The 14642-nt window shown below is 38.4% G+C and overlaps 1 protein-coding gene across 4 annotated transcripts in view; it reads right to left on the bottom strand.

Annotated features, from left to right (window-relative positions):
* Positions 1 to 14642, bottom strand: part of LACE1 (lactation elevated 1) — a 58226-nt gene that overhangs the window by 20975 nt on the left and 22609 nt on the right. The window lies entirely within an intron of this gene.

The raw sequence follows: 14642 nt of genomic DNA, 5'->3' as shown, positions 1-14642 counted from the left end.
GCAAAATTCTCACTAATATCAGCGGGATCAAGATTTTACACCCTCTAGAGAAGGGAATAACTCTGCTTATCTGTTATGACTACTGCCAACATACACAACTTCTGTGTGTTATATAGCTAGAAGCAAAAGAAGCTACAGAAGAAAGGGAGGAAAAGTTTAAATGTTTTCGAAAAAGATAACCCTATCAAAAATTCAATCAAAGCAATTAATTTTTTTTAATGTAATTCAACACCATTAAAAGTCTTTGGATTGCTAGAATGCACTAAATCACTCTGCTTCTTTGCTGCACTATGAACTATTAGTTTATCTTTAATACCCTTGTTAAGCATTTCATATTCTACGTGTCAAACTTTTCAAAGCCTCCTTGAGGCCATTCAAATAACAAAATTGGAAATGTCAAACCTCATTTATAGCAACTACATTGCAGGGAAAAAATTTAGAAGAACTATCATCAGTGATTTAAGGAACAATGGTCCTTTTGAACAAATGCGTTGCATAGGACATTGCAGGAGTGACTGTGATGACGCATTGCACTAATTTTTTGCCCTTGGCTATTACTGAAGGCTCTGTACCGATTTGAAACCTCCGCCTTCTTCACACAGACATACAGATGAAGAAAGAAGGTGAAAAAAAAATCATTCTGAAAGCACAGAATCCCAGGAAAATCCACGTATCTTTAATTCCAGTAAGTGAAAAAGCCATGCTAATCAAATCGTTATCTTGGACTAAGGCTACTGCAAACACAATAGCGTTGGTGCTACAATATTATTATAATCTATTCCCTTTCTTTTTGTGAGAGCTCACAAAGAAGGAGAATAACAGAGCAGAAGAAAAAAGTTTCAGAGGCATGTAATAATATGCACAAGGGAGGGAGGATGTTTAAGCTTTTCTTCACCATCAGTCTGGCAGCCAAAGCTAAAAGGAAGATTACTGAAATTTCACAGCAAAGCTAGTGCACTTTGCTTTTCTTTGCCAGTATCTTTCCACCTAATGTTTTATTTTTCCAAAGTAGAAGATTAGCTTAAGTACTATTTTCTTTATGCTAGTAGGGGAAAAAAATGCAGATTACTACTACAGCTTTGGGGACTCTGAGATTACTTAGATTAACTTTAGATACTCGGATATTTAGTAATGCTGTTTATAATTTTGGGGGTTTTCTCCTGGAAACGAGATCGGCAATCTTGTGTGAATTCTGCCTCATCTCTTTGGCCTTCAAGATGGATTTACAAACTCTGCTGCTCCCTCAGTGTGTTGTGTTGCATACAGTGAAGAGCAAACACAGAACTACATATAGTTTAGAGTATTCCATGGTTATGGTAGGATTGAAAGAAATAAAAATTACACCTGAACACTGTAGCTCATGTAAATTTGTTGCCCTGATATTTACACTGGTGTGTGTGGTTCAACTGCTAATGACTGCTGAGTGGAGCAGGAGTTTTGTGCACTCAAATACAGACTGGTACTGGGCTATATTATGCAGGTCATTGCAACTTGATGAAATAGAAATCAACACTTGGTTCTACAGTATTTTAGTCCACCTGTGTTCCACTCACAAACTTGTCACTCCTTAAATTCACAGACAGCCTTTTATGACTCCATGATTTAACATTACAGTGAATGAGTTTTGGAGTTAAGAACTGTAGATGTAAATACTACCAATACAGCTACAAAGAAGATGCATTTTTTCTGTCTTCCTTCTCTTTCTCTTCACAGTAATTAGTATTATCACTATTCAAGAAAAATCACTATCATTAGTGACACTAGTCAAGAAGAGCTTGTGTGTTCAAAAGCTTATTTATGTTTTTTGGCCTTTTTAAAGCTACAAACAGTTGCCTAACTGAAAGATATTTCTCTTCCCTATAAATCTTGCTTGTTTGTCTGCACTGATGCACTACTATTGATTCTAATATGGTATTACATTATATAGTTTATTTCAAAAATATCTGCTAGATATTCTAGGCTATAGGACCTTTCAGCCAGAAGTGCAATAGCAGAATCTTGTTCAGAGATCTATAAAATAAAGTTAATACAGTCCCACTGATTTTTTGCTTCCTTAGGAGGCAAAAGTTAACTGAACCAAACATAAACAAAATGGAAAACCAGAACCCTGAGGTACAGCAGTTTGTGTAATACACAATATAGGCATAGAAGCAGGGGGCAGCTAACAGGAACAGTGAAATACTTAGTCCTTTTTAAAACATTTGGCATTTTATTCTCCCACTCCTTAAATGTTCCTAATTAATTTATGGTTTTGTCCTCTCCAGGTTGATGCTCGGTTCAGGAAGGTACTGCAGCCATTTAGAGACCATATTCTAAATAAAAATGAAACAGCCACAAGAATCTCCTAAGCCTTCTACATGTTCATGTAAGTATTTACTAATGCTTGTCGTTAACTAGTTTCACTGAAACACTTCAAAGCTCACCCACACCTATTCTTTTAGACATGGTATAAATATACATAAAATGAACAGCTCCTGCTATTAAACCCAAACATCATAATCTGCATCGCAATATGCTCTCAGAAAACATTGCTTTAAAACATGAATCCTGCTGTTAGATTATAAGCTTTGCAGGGTAGGAACAACCTTCTGTTATATGAATATATGACAAATAGAGATCCATAGGTGCTAATGCAAAATAATGTAACAAAAAAAAAAATTACACAGAAGTGGGCAATGCTATTTACACAAATTGAGCTATACATAGTAGAGGAGAGAAAAGTTGTGACAGCAGTAGCAGTAAACCGAAGGGCAGTAATGGGAGGACTGCTTGCACTGCCAGATGATAACAACACCATCTCTCCTCTAAGTTAAGAATGTACCGCTGCAGATAGTTCTAAAGGAGGATTCAGCACATGGTCACCTTTACTCAGAGTCAGAAAGGTCACAAAGAAGCTTTGTGCAGAGCAGAGATCCAAAAATTTTTCCTTTAGAATTTTCCTTTGTAGACAACAGTACCGACAATGGTTTTCTGTTTCTGCACACATTCACTTATCTGCTTCACAGGAAGGCAGAGGACATTGTACATTATTCTTTTAAGATACATGCTTTCAGTGTTAAAAAGACAGCACATAATCAGAATGTATAACAGAAGAAAATAAGACACATGAAAATATTGTATACGTCCAAGCTAAACACTTAAAACCCTAGATTTACAAAAAGGAAAACCAGACACATGGTTGCACAGCGTGGAAAAAGAAATCCTGCTCACAAGTGTAAGAATGCTGAACATCAGAGAGTATGCCTGTGTGATTATCCCTGTGCGTTGTCTTTCCCCGTCACAGGTGTTAACAATATTATTCTCCCGCATCACAGAACTAAGCAGTCAATATTACAATTTAAAAATCTGCAAGTTTAGGGAGGAGGGAAAAGGTAGGCTTCTCTACTTTTTGTCCTTCTTCTTCTTCTTACAGCAAGGGGAAAAAAACTCATACAATACTACATATAGAAGTTCTAGTTTCTCTCTTATCTTCGGACTGCCTCATCCAGCACCGGACTGATTAAATCCTACAGATGTGATTGCATCCTCATACTCACTAATCACCATGGAATCCTAATCAACAGCCACAGAACTAACTGGAGTGCTCAGATTGTTAGCACTTAATTGTCAAACCCACGACTGTAACCATTGGTTTCCATTTCTTAAGATGGAGTTTTAAAATTTCAAATTTCATTCACTTGGGCTAAACTTCTTTTGAAATAAATACTTATTATTGAAGCTACAGTGAGTCTAGTAGAACCATCCATAGTTTCCAAAAGATTTTCTGTTCTACTGAGATATTTAAAAGTCTGACTTACTCTATTCAATTCAAATGCATAAAATTAATTAGTCATACAATTTATTTTGAAGTCATTTATGTATTTATGGATACAAAGAACAAATACAATTACATAATTGAAAATGCTATTAGTAAGTTAAAAATACAGTGTGAGCATGCACTCATTTCCACTGAAGTGGCATAAAAACTTTGTATTCCAGAAGGAAAAAAAAAGGATAAAGCCTCAAGGCTCACCTCAAGACACAACATCAAAAACACAAATCTTCAGACAGAATAGATAAAATCAGACAGTCAGTAGACCGACTGTAGGAAGTATTAAATACAGACTAATATAAATACATTTTTCTTCCCGTGAGCACTTGTAACATTCCTTTATTGCTGCAATCAAGAATGGTAGCTACTAAATTGTTTAACTGCTCAAGAAAACAAAGTACACGACACGATAGATCATTAAGAAGAGGAACAAAGGTTTCAGAAAATTTAAAAAGGCAGTCAAAGTTAACTGGATAACCTGCAAGTTCTAAAGATGTGTGTTTCCCATGTGTCACAAAAAGCCCTGAAATGCTAATAGACAGCCTTGTGGTCCACATTAAACATTGTACTAAATATCACTTGCCCCTGTGAGCTCAAATATTGTGATCAGCTGAACAACTTTGATAATGCAGGTGAGTAGATATTTCTTAACCTTACTGAAAATCATCGTAAGTCAATCCAATTATCATCCTCTGCTCTGAATTTTAACAGCATTAAAAAAAAGAAAACTGAAAAAACAACATACAAATCATCCTGTTGGACCACAAGAATAGACAAACTAATCACCCCAGAATCCTAATCAACAGCCAAAGAACTAATTGGAGTGCTTAGATTGTCAGCACTTAACTGTCAAACCCACCTATCTGAGGACCTCCAGAGAAGGTGTAGGGGAACAGAGACACTAGAGTGCTTCAACTTAGGATGATCATTACCTTAATTCCCACACCTGCTGAGTTTCTGCAGCCTTTCACACCTGTGTCAAACCAGCCACCTGCAAATGCAGCAGCAGCAGTGCATCTGCCATATCAAATACACTTTCCATATGAGCAAAGAAGACTATACGTCTATCCCCACACATGCAAAGCTGCACAATTAATACTCTTGGCCTCTGTGTAGTTCTGAACAAACACATTAGGACAACTACTACTAGGAACAAAGCCATGCCTATCTAAGAAGTGCAACTTACAGCTACTCTTTCTGAGCAAAAGGAATTATAATTTTTATGTAGGTCTCATCCTCCCTTTTCAAGTGCGTTCTCTGATTTGGTGTCCATTATCAATACAAAGGATCACCAATATTCCTTTCCCCCAGCGAATCAGAAAAACAATGAGATTGTTCATTTGCAATCATTCTTCTCATACATTTACATCCAGCTTAAGAGAGAAAAACTCTTTCGCATCACACAACACGTAGACACATGATGAGAGCACCCCAGCCAACAACAGAGGAAGAGTTCCTTAGGTAAACAAAGCTCACTAGACTTAACCATTTTTATTTTTCATTATTCGACTCCATATAGTGTTAGATTATCAACAATAATATTATTCCTTCTTTCTCAAAATTCTTCCTTAAATGAATTCAAGAAAAGGTTTCTCTATCCAAAGGATACCATTACAAACTGGCATTTTCCATAACTGTGGTAGAAGAAGAATCGTCTTAAGCAAAAATGTAGCATGTCATGAAAAACTTATTTCCGACATACAAAGCACAACCACAGTGCTTTGAGTAACTTCAGTGTACTTGCAAAGTCATCAGCAAGTGACAGTCATCAGCATGTTTCAGAATGTGAAACTGGTCCAACTGGGACTCATAAGCTGGACAAATCATAAGCTGGACAGGCTGTCAACAGCCTGCTGAGAGAAGTCTGTGAGGTTATGTGCAGTGTTTCCTCTCTGGTGCAGCTGTAAAAGGACATCAACCAGACTGTTGGTCATACGCATGCATGGTACACAACTTGGATGTAGGACTGGAAGAGATACTAAACAAGTTTTGCAGAGACACAAAACTCAGAGGAGCTGTTGACTCCCCCAAAGGCAGGGAGGCCCTGCAGAGAGACCTCAACAAATTAGAGGACTGGGCAATGACCAACCTCTGTTCAAGAAGGAAAAGTGCCAGATTCTGCATCTGGGGTGGGGCAACCCTAGATGCACATACAGACTGGGGAATGAGATGCTGGAAAGCAGTGCTGCAGAAAGGGACTAGAGAGTCCTGGTCGATGGCAAGTTGAATGTGAGTCAGCAGTGCCCTGACAGCCAGGAGGGCCAACCACCTGTGCAGAGCTAAGGGTTGGACTTGATAATCTTTGTGGGTCCCTTCCAACTTAGCATATTCTGCAATTCTCTGATTCTGTGGTACAGGTGCAGGACCTTCCAGGGGCTGCTCCTTTTATCCTTTTGCCTTGAGTTTGTTTGTTTGGTTTTTTTTAAAAGTAACTAAATTTGTTAAACTCCAGCTTTCTGCTACACCAATCCACAGGAATGAGATGTACTCAAGGGGAGGGGAAAGGAGAAAGAGAATCATCAGGTATTCGGTGGTGGATAAAAACTTGGTCCAAGCATAGTTGGGTGTGCACGTAGTTTTTGTCTCCCTGTTCAGATGTTGTTGAAACAGTAGACTTTAAAGAAAATGTCAATGAATCCTCATAAGCACTATACATGACCTCTGGGGTAATTAGCAATCATTCAAAAGCAACAAGACTAAAGTGTTCTATTCTTTATTACTGTCAGCTCTTGTCTTGATCAGCATTTTAATAAAGATGGTTCATTTCTAAGACAGTTTCATGAATCAGTCATAATTACATTCTGACATGCAGTGAATAGTAAAGCAAAACTAAATATCACTTCATCAACCTTTCTAACCTTTATGCAAGTATTAACTGTAAATAATTTTTGCACAATCTTACAACAAAAAATCCACACATTTCTTAGCTTTGTACATACTCTACCCTAACTGAATTTCCTGTGACCTATACCTGAAAAAAAAACCCCAAACCCTACAATCAGGAATAATTACTTAGTTTTGCATGATATTCAGGTATTGCCTTTCACAGATCAAATCAACTTCAAGGAGAAAAGGCTATTTGTTCTACAAAACAGTGCAATGCTTTAAGGGGTTAACTAAATTTTTTTACAGTCTTTTTTCCCCTATATTCTTCTGCAATAATGAAATATGGGAAATTGCTAAAATAGCCTTAGATATATCACACTTAATCCCAATTGCAAACACTGTAACAAAACAAAATGAAAAAAACCCAAATAACCACATAAAGAAATTTTGAAGAAAACTTTCTAAATATCATCCAAGAATCTTATAAAATATGAGGGAAACACCATGGTCAGTTTGATTTTGGATGACAAACATTTTATCTGTGATTTATTTTTCAATGGACCTAGAGCACAAAGATCTGGGAAAAGAAATACTGCCAAGTATAATTTTTTCAATGAATCTTTTTCTTACACTTGTTACAAGAACGTTTAGACTTTAAACTTAAGAGCTTAGCAAAGATAAATTGAGAGGCAAAATTCATTCAGTGGAAGTTGCACGAGTTTACATTACAGCCTTCAAACTTTAACAACTAAGAAACCCCACTATTCTTGCTACCACAAAGAACATATGATCTATTGTACAACTTTTCAATAACTTATTTTAATGTCTAGCTACAAATCAGCTACCCCCTAAGAAGAGGAAAAATAGACAATTAACTTGTAAAATAATGGTGCATGAATAAAGAGAGAGACTCTTAAAATGTACTGTTCTGTGAATAGTATTTCAGATATTCAAACAAAAGTGAAAGAACTCAGAAGGTACAGATGTGGCTGTGCTGGCTCAGAGACAAGTAGCCTCTCCTTTTTCCAGTCAGGGAGCAGAAGAATGGCAGAGTAAACCTCCATGCAATAAGAATTACACTGAACAGCTCTCCCCATTTCACATCACTTGGGAGAAAATCCTCCTTGCAGAATAAGTATAAATAAAAAAAGTAAATAAAAAAAAAAAGGCCAAACCTGCAAACTACAAATCACTGTATAACACCCACTTTTGCTAAAGAACCAATAATGACTGTAACTTTCAATCTCCTAATAAGCAAGCTGTGGCATTCTGTGAAAAACAAATGCCAAGAGTTCACACTGAATTTATAACATGATGTTTCGTAAGCTAAGGGTCAAATTCACCCCTAATACATGTACTTCATTGGAATTATACCCTGGACAAAGTTATTTGTCTAGATTTCTTTTATGCTGTTGTTTTTCTTTTTAACATTTGATTTGTGTTTCTTTTCCCAGTATTAGCCTTTGCTCCTGCCAGAACTGTTGGCAGGCAAGGAAAAAAAAAAAAAAGGAAAGAAAAAAAAAAGTAGTATTGATTTACAAAACTGGATTTCCCAGAATAAAAAAAAAAAAAGCGATTAAGGTCTAAACAAAGGCTAAAGATGGCTTACGCTTAGCTCTGATGAGGTCCACTACCTCATTACCAACAACTGAAAACTTCTGATGCATTTTGTTTCAAGGGAATCCAAAAGTCCTTGCTGTAAAGCAGGCTGGGGGGTGCAGGGTCCATTCACTCATTCTGTATCACAACCATTATGTAAGAAGTATAAAACACTGCCTTTATGCTGCCAAACCACAATGACTCTTCTTACATCAAAGCGTTTTCACCACTAGGGTTTTTTTTCTCTGAAATTTATTCAAGCCAAGGGCAGGGAGACAACAATTCATACACGCTAATTACACCTAATTATCTATTCCTTCCCCCCCCCTTTCCACCAGCTTCGGCCAGTGTTATTTGCTATCTGGGTTTCTCACAACCTCCCTTTGCCCTGTCCATCCAACTCAACAGTAAAGTCTTTGAAGAAAACAGTTGTGGCTTCTTAGAATTTTAACAATATAAGGTTCAACTCAAATTAAATTATTCTATTATTAGTTTTGACACATTTATGAGTTAAATATGAAGGTCTTGTTAATTTAGCAAATTCCTCACATCTCTTCCAACTAGAATTGCTAGTAACACCCTCTCTTGTAGGAGCTTCTCCTCATGCTTTCTTTTCATGATCTAAATGAAATGTTTATTGGATTAAAGTTCTTCTCTGCAGACCTCCACGGTGGCCTGTGACAAAGAGCTTAAAAGCTTTATTAATTGGCTCGGGCTTTTTGGGGGGAGGCAGGACCTCATTTCACATTACATCACAAGCAAACAGAACTGCCACGTGTAATTAGACTAATTTATCCTGATATAGCAGGAATCAACTATTCCATACCTATGATATGCTTTGATTTACTTATTTTAATCAAGGAGTAAACAAACCAAGCAAGAGCTCAGAAAATCCTAGCAATTAATGGGAGAGAGAAGGCAGAAAGCCTGGCACAGAGCTACAGTAGCAACTATTTTATCCTAAGATAAATTTTGATCTGCATCTAAATAAAGTTTGTAGGAGCAAGCGTGTATGACAGATGTAGAAGGTTAACAAACTGAACAGTTCATCTCTTGAGAATACAACAAAGCAATAGGTACATTATAAAATATTGTAACATTTAAGTGCTCTAAACTACAGAATTCAAATAAATCTTGTGTTTTAATGTAACACATACACACAGAGAGATTTAGAGGGTTGAATGCAGAAAGGATTGGTAACTTGAATCTGGCACCCTGCTTTCTATATACAACATTTTATTAGTTGATAATCTCACAAATTTGTCCAACTAAAATCACCCAAAAATTATACTGATGTTCAGCACAAAAATACTTGCAGTCATGCTATATTTCTTATTTTTATTTTTTCTGTGTTTAATTAGGTACACTTCACAAAAGACGGGTACTTCTATTACTTGCAGAGAGAGAGAACAAGAACAAATGCTCCTTCTACTTAGGAGTTTGCTTGGTTACATACTAAGAAGGGAAACAAAAGGCCCAACATCTTCAGTAATGAAAAAGTCAATTGATAGGCAAAGCCATCACAATATCAAAGGCCTAATCCCTGCAATTCTGACTCAGGTGACAGTTCACAGGGGTCAGAGTGGCTGACACTGACCTCAAAAGCAGGTTTTAACTATTCAACATACTGAAAGCTGCTGGGCTATCACACCATTAGACTGGAACAAACTGACAAATCAATTTCATCAAGGAGATGACTTTTTTGGGAGGGGGGCGACGGGGGAGGCAGATCCGCCACTCAACAAATGCCTGCATTTCTCACACAGGTGGTTGGACAAAAGCTGACTGCACCATCAAAGACATTTTATATCTACCAAATGCCTTTGTACAAAACTAACTCCCACCATTTTCTTAGGGACAGCTCTAAATGTTTTTTAAAGAAGTATTTTTCACATATGCAAACTAAGTTATTGAAAAGTGAAAATGCTTTCAAGTTCCTCAATTCCTTGCTTTCTAAGAAAATGTATATTTCAATTAAAAAAGTAATAATCATTAACGAATTTCATGAAAGAGTGCAACACAGCATATAAAAATATACTGCTTTCTATTTGAGTGCATAATGCTTACTGTTAAGAGTCATTTTAATCAAATACTGTTAAAATAAATAACTATTTGGTCTGTAATAGCAGAAGGGGGAAAAAAAAGGTCACTATAGAAAGCTGACAGGACTTTCATGTCCTACTAACAATAAAGTTCTGGCTGATTTCTTCTCTTAAAGCAAAATGCAGGTAGCCAAAGCCAAACATTTTATTTTAGAATTGTACCTTTTAAAAGTATACTCAGACTATGAAAGGCCCTAAAACTTTCTGACTTTCAGTTAAAATTTAGTGCAGTGTAGGTCTATTGCACAAAGTACAACTGACAAAATGCAGAAGTTACATACTTGGTATTTCAACACAGCTTGACATTTTTAAACTTCCAGGAAACCTTTGGAAGCTCAAAAACTGCTCACTGAAGTTACAGACTCTATGCAACAAATTATTTGAGGAGTTTTCCTTCCTGATTTTCTGGAGAATGAAACATTGAACTAGTCACTGAACTAGAATTAGGATTCCAGGAGAGTTAAGGGTTGATGTAAATGTCTTCATTAAACATCTGTAAAAATTAAAATGTTGCCAAAATTACTGTCAAACCAGTAAATTAAAGAACTCTTTTTTTTCCTTTTCTTTCTTTTTTTTCCAAGAGCCTCACATCATATTTTACATCAAATTGTTAAAGATTAGTGGAATGTTGATCTGCTGGAGGGTAGGAAGGCTCTGCAGAGGGATCTGGACAGGCTGGATTGATGGGCCAAGGCCAACTGTAAGAGGTTCAACAAGGCCAAGTGTTGGGTCCTGCCCTTGGCTCCCAACGACCCCCTGCAGTGCTACAGGCTGGAGGAAAAGTGGCTGGAAAGCTCACCAGCAGAAAAGGACCTGGGATTAAAATTTCTTCACCAAAAGCATTTGTCAAGTATTGGAAGGGGTTGCCCAAGGAAATGGTTGAGTTACCATCCCTGGAAGAAAGACAGGTAGATGTGGAACTAAGGGTCATGGTTTAGTGGTAGACTTGCAGTGCTCGGTTAACAGTTGGACTCAACAATCTTCAAGGTCTTTTCCAACCTTAACGATTCTGTGATTCCAAGTTATGTATCTTTATTTATTCTGGTCACTAATGGTGTCCCCCAAGGATCAGTGTTGGGCCCAGTCCTGTTTAACCTCTTTATTGATGATCTGGATGAAGGGATTGAGTGTACATTTAGCAAATTTGCAGATGACATCAAGTTGGGGAGGAGTGTCGATCAGCTGGAAGGCAGGAGGGCTCTGCAGAGGGACCCAGACAGGCTGGATAAATAGGCCAAATCCAACAATATGGGGTTCAACAAGGCCAAGTGCCAGGTCCTCTGCTTTGGCCACAACAAGCGCATGGAGTGCTACAGGCAGGGGACAGAGTGGCTGGAGAGCGGCAAGACGGAGAGCGACCTGGGGGTTCTGAATGACAGGAAGCTGAACATGAGCCAGTAGTGTACCCAGTGGCCAAGAAGGCCAATGGCATCCTGGCCTGGATCAGGAACAGTGTGGCCAGCGGGACCAGGGAAGTGATTCTTGCCCTGTACTCAGCGCTGGTGAGGCCACACCTGGAGTACTGTGTCCAGTTCTGGGCCCCTCAGTTCAGGAAGGATGTTGAGGTGCTGGAGCAGGTCCGGAAAAGAGCAGTGAGGCTGAGGAAGGGACTGGAGCACAGGCCCTATGAGGAGAGGCTGAGGGAGCTGGGGTTGTTCAGCCTGGAGAAGGGGAAGCTCAGGACAGACCTCATCACTCTGCAACTCCCTGAAAGGAGGTTGTAGCCAGGTGGGGGTTGGTCTCTTCCCCCAGGCAACCAGCTGTAGGACAAGAGGGCACAGTCTTAAGCTGTGCCAGGGGAGGTTAAGGTTAGACATAAGGAAGAAGTCCTTTACAGAGAGACTGGAGATTGGAATGGGCTGCCCAGGGCGGTGGTTCACTCACCGTCCCTGGAGGTATTTAAGAAGAGACTGGATGTGGCACTTAGTGCCAATGGTCTAATAGACAAGGTGGTGTTGAGTCAAAGGCTGGACTCAATGATCTCAGAGGTCTTTTACAACCTAGCTGATTCTGTTATTTTAAATCAGCTTTAAAACATTTAGAAAATTTATGTATCTCTTTTTGGTTAGCTTAACAATTTTTGCAGTAATTATGCTCTAAGCATTTGAACAAAGTAACTGTGAGAAATGAATGTTTCTCTTTTCAAAAACTGCCTTAAAAAAACCCACATAGTAGTTCCATGCACTTTAAAATGCTCAGTAAGAGATCCTGCAAGATTAAAAGCTCAATCAAAAGGGATTGAATCTAATTACAATTATAGAATTAAAAGATTTTTCTTCCTAATACTTCTTATCTCTGTAAAGCTCTATCTCTGTAAAATTTCATGGACTGAAGAAGCACTCTTATCTGTTGCAGAAACTAAGCCCTTCCATAAGGAATACTGTGTTCCAAAGAATTATAGCCTGTGCTGGTTTAGAAGTAAACGGGTGGGAAAAATGAACCCAACTCAAGAGAGATTACAAGTCAGAGTTACAATTTACTGAAAAAGATTCCAATAAATCCAATGATACAGAGAAAAACTGGTTTTCACCCCCAACAAAACAGATATATAACCCAGCACCCTGGGACAAGAACAGAACAGTGTTCCACAGCCCCTGTGCTGAGCACCACGTGGCCCCCTGGGTGCAAAGTAAAAGGAATGGAAAACCTGTTGGTCTGGATGATGATCACAGTTGTGTTGAAGTTCTGGTCCTCCTCTGGATCCGAGGAGTGGTACCAGAAGTCCCAAAACCCAAAGTTTATATATGCTCAGGTTCAAGTGGGAATGCCCGGTACCTCCCCCAGGGCAGGGAGTTTAACGATGGGTGATTTAACTCTGTGAGTCCTGGGATACTTTTGGAGTCTTTAATGGTCTAGGTCGTTGCAGCTGCCTATTATGCCAGTCCAGTATGGCCCATTAGCAGACATGACCCCTCAGGCTGGGTGTGAAGGTGCTAATGCCTCCCCGGAGGGTACTTATCACAGTTATTAGCGTGAAAACAAAAGAAACACTCCTCACAGGGTTTCTTTAACACCCAGCTTGTAGCCTGAGGTGTCAGGTGTGCCCTGGGCAGCTGCTGCAAATGATCCATTATTAACAGTCCATCAGAAATGACACAGAGGTTATACCCACATAGTGATAAACTGGTCCCCTGGTCCCTGTAACTAGAACATAGCCATAACAATGAACTGATCAATTCAGAGTTTTCCTCTGTTTATGAAAACTACCCCTTTGATTAAAGAATCGCTGAAAAATTACATCTCAAATGATTTAAGATTTCAAAAGATGAGAACATTGGGATAGGCTCAGAATTGGACAGGGAACACACAGAGGGCAGAAAGCACTGCCAGTGGTGTTACTGGCCTGCCCAGTAACATAGACCTGGGGCTTTTCTGTGGCCACTAGATGTGGGACCTGAAGCACGCATCCCTAAAAACTGGAACTTATCAACTGCAACCTCATGCTGCAGGCATTCAACAGTCACTTGTTCCCAGTAATCTACCAGCTAGAAAGACAATATACAGACAAACTCTGGAAGATAACTGTATCTTCTCTAGAATGTCATTTCACCCTTTTGCTTATTCCACAGAAACTGGTTTTCAGTTTTCTTTGTATGAAATAGGAACTCAAACACAGATACTGGAATTACATGGACTGCAGAAAAGAAAAACAACAATCGAGGATGAGCATAGGTCTAGGAAAGAAACCATTACTTTGGATCATTTGAAGACAGGAAAATACTTTTTTATAACCTACCTGTGTATCTAGGAACTACGTCTTCCATTTACGAGGAATGAAAACAGCCTGAAATCTATTTCAAATGAAGCATCTCTTTACAGAAATTAACTGTCAATACTTTCCATTCATCCCACCTTCCCAAGAACATTTCAAGGAATTTGAAGCACCTATATTGAACTTGAACATTTTTTTCTCCATTCATAATAATGACAATATTCATCTGCCTCAAGTCTGAGTTGTAGTACTTGTTTCTTGTTGCACTACTCCATTCTATTGCAGCTCTAGACCAATCCACTTTTAATGCTTCTCTCTGTATTCCTTTCTAAAATATTTTGATCACATTCCCAGTCCTGATGAGGTGTTCTACATGCATAAACTACATTTCACTTTTTTTCATTTCAGCTAGATAGAAAGAAGAAAAAAAGGAAACTATAAATAAGCATACGACAGATATTCTTAAAGTCTGATGATCGGTGAAATTAAAGAGCCTTACAGTTATCAGGAAGAAAACTCAGAGGCAACAAGGTAGACTTAGAAAAGAACGATTTGCTACATAGAAAAGAATGATTTGCTATGGTTGCTGCAT

This window comes from Lepidothrix coronata, unplaced genomic scaffold, assembly GCF_001604755.1.
Source record: "Lepidothrix coronata isolate B3197 unplaced genomic scaffold, Lepidothrix_coronata-1.0 Scaffold5, whole genome shotgun sequence".
NCBI lineage: Eukaryota > Metazoa > Chordata > Aves > Passeriformes > Pipridae > Lepidothrix > Lepidothrix coronata.
This window is presented reverse-complemented; position numbering and strand designations above follow the sequence as displayed.